This window comes from Arachis ipaensis, chromosome B2 (assembly GCF_059453495.1).
Source record: "Arachis ipaensis isolate K30076 ecotype BB chromosome B2, ASM5945349v1, whole genome shotgun sequence".
Classification (NCBI taxonomy): Eukaryota; Viridiplantae; Streptophyta; class Magnoliopsida; order Fabales; family Fabaceae; genus Arachis; species Arachis ipaensis.
Genome location: NC_142437.1, coordinates 87,229,535 through 87,234,632, shown reverse-complemented (window position 1 = coordinate 87,234,632; position 5,098 = coordinate 87,229,535). Strand labels below are relative to the sequence as shown.

Sequence of the window (5,098 nt, the reverse complement as noted above, 5' to 3'; positions counted from 1 at the left end):
CCTGTAGAGCCTGAGGAATGGACTGACTATGCTTCGGTTGCATGCTCTGAGCGTTTGTCATGTATTAGGTCTTGTCGAAAGACGAGAATTAGAGCTTTATGCACATGACAGTCTATTGATTAACGCTGTTAGTCTTGCGTTGCATAATTCCTGATATTAAGTTTGGCCGGCTTAATACTAGTGAATTATGTATATGAAAGCACTGATGGGTTATCATAGATGATATACGAGTTTCGAGTAAAGCGAATCGCGGGTTTTGGGAACGCTAGAAACTATTCTCGAGGCTATTCAGTTGTGTGTATTGAATTCTGTTCGAGTCGACCTGTTCTTTCATAGCCTAACTTGAGGTTCTTGTTTGCTAATCCTTTAGAAAGGTGGTTTAATTTTTTAACTTTATTCCTCTATTCATATGCATTCTTGTTTGATCTTAATTGCATATGCTTGTTTGGAATCCTTGTTGCATCTATATTTCTCTGTTTGAGCTCTTCTTAATTCATGTGTTCTTTGATATAGCTTTGAACTTGTCTTAATGCGCTGTGCATTTTAACTCCTGGTTCCGAGTTCATTCTTAGAGAACTTGTTGATTCAGTTTTCCTCTTATTTGACAGTGATTACAGCTAATTTTGGGATTTTTATAAAAAATTGCTGTTGACTAGATATACACTTATCTATATGTGGAACTTTGAAGATTTCTTATATAGTTTAACAACTATTTATTTCTAATGTCTCGCATGTACCTTTACTGGTTTATAGAACTGCACCTACTTAAAATACAAATTGGCTTTCTAGTAACTTTACTATGGTTCCAATGCACATCTTCATTTGATTATGTATTTGGGTATTTTTTTTTCAAAATTTTGAAAAGAAAGGATTTACCACTTTTGTCTCGGTTGAGTTTCGTTTGATAAACTTTACTTAATTCATTTTGATTTGAGTTTGATTGAGCATGCTACATGGTTTGTGCCATGGTTGTTCTTTTGAAAGTGTTGGACTCATAGCTTTCTTCCTATGAATGGACTAAATTCTCTATTAAACCTTCCATCTCTATGAATGTTATACTTGACTTTGTTTTTAACTAATCTTTTACATTTTGTGAACATTACCATTGATCTTGGTTTTTCTTCTCTGGTGAATCTCATCCTTATGTGATTCAGTTTGATTCGTTTCGAATTAGTGCATCGTTATCCTCTTGTTGTCTTTACAAGAATTTTCCATCAAAGATTTATCCTTGGGAAATTACTAATGATTGAGTCGTCTTTCGTATGACTTTTGTATTCTTTTGGATCAATTGAAAGCTTGTTTGATGACTCATGCCTAGTGAATCTTGTTTGAACTACTTTGATTTAAGATCCTTTCTAGTATGGCTTGACTCCTATTTAGTACATCTTAAACTTCTTGAATGTTCTTCTGAGATGGTGATTTCAAGAACACTTTTGGAGTCTTGTTTTGAATTTCATAAAGCAGAATGAATTCTCTTTGAAGTTCCAAATCGAACTTATTTTTCAGTTGCTTGGTTATAATTGAAACCATTGTTCAATTTTTGACGAAGTTAATTTAAAAGTTGGCATGCGCTATTTTAAATGAAATTTTGGAAAGCTTCCTTGTTTAGTGGAAATCGGGTCGTTTGTAACGCACCACTTATTTCCTTTACCAAATTGTAAGCAAATTTTTACTTCGGAGTTTCTTTTCTAAAAAGAGTTTAACTTCCTCTTTCGTACTTGCTATGAATGTTATACACGCTTGTTTGAATATGAACTTTGAGGATTTTTGAACAAGCATTTGATTACTTTCGAGTTTTTATGAACTGCTTTTGGTTAAGTTGTGCATCTAATTATCTTTCTAAAATATTTGAGGAAATATTTTAGCTCTTAGCCAAAGTTGTGTACATCTTGTTTTTAGAACTCTATATAATATACTTCAACATGAATTTGCATTAAGGCAAAGCCACAGTTATGCTTTTGTTACTCTTTTGAGGAATGGTTGTTGCTTAACTTTTCTTTTAGACTGCGAAGTGATTTTCCGCAAGTTTTCGACTCTTTTAACGAACAGAGTATTTGGAAGTATTTTTAATTATGCTCTTGAGTTCTGTGAGCTTTGTCTTGGGTCTGAGATATTCTTTTCTATAAACCTCATACTTCTTCGACTCAGCTTGAGTTTGTTTCAAACTGATGCACTGGTTTTCTTCTTATTGATTCAATTGAATTTCTTTGATCTAAGGGTTATTTTTGGAGCCGTTAATCGATTTATTTCTAGCAAACTTCTTTGCTTGAGCACCCTTGTTTATCTGGAATTGGATACATTCTCTCAAATCTATGAGTACTATCTTTGACATTTGACTCTCCTTTCTAGAATCTTGTATCCTTCTGAGTAGACTCGAGAATTGTTTTGATATCACATGCGACTTGTAGACATAGTAACGTGATGCGTTGGTTCTTTAAGACGTGATATCTATATATGGAAGTCGAAGCGGTAGGTGTACAACGTTATGAGATGTGGGCGTTTTGTTCCTTGCGAACGGATTTGTGGTTGTCAGGCTTATGATCGAATATGGGGATTGTAAAGTGCTTGATGGAGTTGGAAAGTTGAAACTTTGAGGTTGATATGAGATTAGTGTGCGGATGTTAAGCACGTCATTTTAACCCCATCCTATTTTATAGCCTTTGATGCTTTGCCCTACTATCACATGATTGACCCATGTTATCTTTTGCATTGAGCCTACCTTGTAACGTTTGCTTTGTAATCACACTCCTACCTTTGCACCCTTATGCATATGACAATCAAAGTATTTGAAAATCGTATATATGTTTATATGATGAGATATTTTTGCTTCTTCCTTAAATGTGTTCAAGGGTGAACTGTTATAAAATTTCTTTCGTTTTGCATCAATTTTCGAGGGCGAAAATTTTTATAAGGTGGGTAGAATGTAAGACCCAAAACCTTTGAAAAAGGGCTATCATTAGCTAATTTCAAATTCAGTGTTTCTGTAGCTTTAATTTCAGAAATTTCTTTATTAAAGAAAATTAAAGCAAGTTTTGATTTATTAAATTTGAGATAAGTTATGATTATTATCCAATTTGATAATTATTGGATTATTTGCTATAATTATATTATAAAGTTGATAGTTGTGAAATAATAAGGATTTGTATATGATTAGGATTAAATAATTAATATTTTAAATATTAATACTGTTACTTTGAAAAATAAAGGGTTTAATTATATTATTTCTAATTATTTTGATTTGGGCATTTTATGGAAAATAATTTGTACAATTGATGATTAAATAGTATTTTTCTATATGTAATTAGTATGGGATTTAATTTGGGTTTCAATTACTATATTACCCCATAATTTTATTAAAAAATTACCTAAACTACCCCTAACTCTAAAAACCCTAACCTAGTTAACCTTTCCTTCTAACCCTACAGCCACAAAACCCTCCCCCAACAACCAGCAGCAGCAACGCTGCAATGGAAAAGGAAAACAGAGGCAAAATCAGGGATAGGGGAAGAAGGGGGAAGTAGGGAAGGGAGATCCGAGAGGGGAGGAGGGCGACGCAGCCGCCGAGCCCGTCACTGTGCCGATTCGTCGCGCGAGGAGCTCGTGCCGTCGCCGATCATCCTTGCGCAGCATCAGAGGCAGAACCGCGACCTGAAGAGAGCGCGAGCCATAACCACCAATGGAGAAGGAGGAGCGAGCGCGGAGAAGGTGAAGTCGTCGCTGTCGCCGGCACCTCCAGCCCGCATCACCGCCGAACGCGCCGTGACCTCTGCCGTCGCCAGTCTGGTTTGCTCTGCCGTCGTGCCATTGAGGAGAAGGCCGTCCAGACACACCGAACAGAAGAGACAGAGAGATCTGAGGCTGAGCTGGGGTTCAACCACCATGCCCAGCCGTGCTTGCGTCGCCGGCGCCGCCTCGGTTGGAACTGTCGCCGTCAAAAAGGGGTTCAGGACGCCGGAGGTGTCACTGCGGGAGAAGAAAGCTGCATCTCTATGATTCTGACCCCTAGGGATGGTTCTGTGACTTCCGGGACCACCGCTGGAGCTCCGGTCTGAGCTTCTGCCACTTGAGACACTGCTGCCGTCGCCGGAAAAGTATGCCTGTAAGGGTTTCGAACTTGGTTTTCGTTTCTTGTGGGATTATGGGAGTTTTATTGTCGCGGCATGTTGGTTTCAGTCACTATCGCCGGAGTCCGGTCGCCGCTGCTGCTTGAGGTGGCTGCAGGGGCTACCGCCAAACCGGTTCAGAGGCCGTTGCTATTTTTGTTTTTGTATTACAGTAAGTATTTTACGTTTCGAAAACCTCCGCGTTAATGTCCTGTTATGTGTATTAAGGTCTTTGCGGTATTAATGTGTTAGGAGTTAGAATCCGGTTTGCTTATGCCGCTTGTAGCTGTTTCTGCTTTTGAGAGAGCAAGCAGAGCCAAGGTTTTGATTGCCGGTGATTTCGGGCCGAGCAAAAAGGAGTCAGTTAACGAGTTTGGGATGTAGTTTCAACGTGTTGAGGTAGGGGCGCTTTCCAAAAACTATATTTTGTGTATTTGAATTATTACATATGGATACTGGTGCGAGATATTGTGTATTTGGTGATTGTATCTGCCTTATGTATTATTTGATTGACTCGAATGACTATGGATGTTGGTTTGGTTGAATTGTTGTGCGGCTTTGTGAAATGTAATGTCTGAAGTTGATTCTTTAAAGATTTGAGATATGAGTTTAATCCGTTGAGGATTGGTTTGAATTGATTCAATTATTTTGATGATGTGAAAGATAGAATACTCTTGAAATTCAGCCTAGGTTGCTTAAATTGATTTGGTTTTGATAAATGATTTAATGCTGAACCGATTCTTTAAAGCTTTGGAAAGGAGTTGATTCAGTTGATATTGGTGTGATTTTGAAACGGTTTTCTTGAGATATGCCAATGAGGCGACTGTTGGATTTAGCTTGATTTTGAATTGATTTTGGATTCTGGACTGTTGAAAAGGATTGTGGAACGGTTTAGTGGGGACCCGAACCGGGTGGCAAAGTCCAAGTTTTAGGGGAGGTGCTGCCGAAATTTCTATAAAATCCGAGTCTTTATTGAATGTTGTCTGGAAAAATGA

The 5,098-nt window shown here is 37.7% G+C and overlaps 1 pseudogene; it reads left to right on the top strand.

Annotated features, from left to right (window-relative positions):
* Positions 1 to 2,454: 2,454 nt before the first annotated feature.
* Positions 2,455 to 4,487, top strand: LOC148574725 (uncharacterized; annotated as a pseudogene).
* Positions 4,488 to 5,098: the final 611 nt, after the last annotated feature.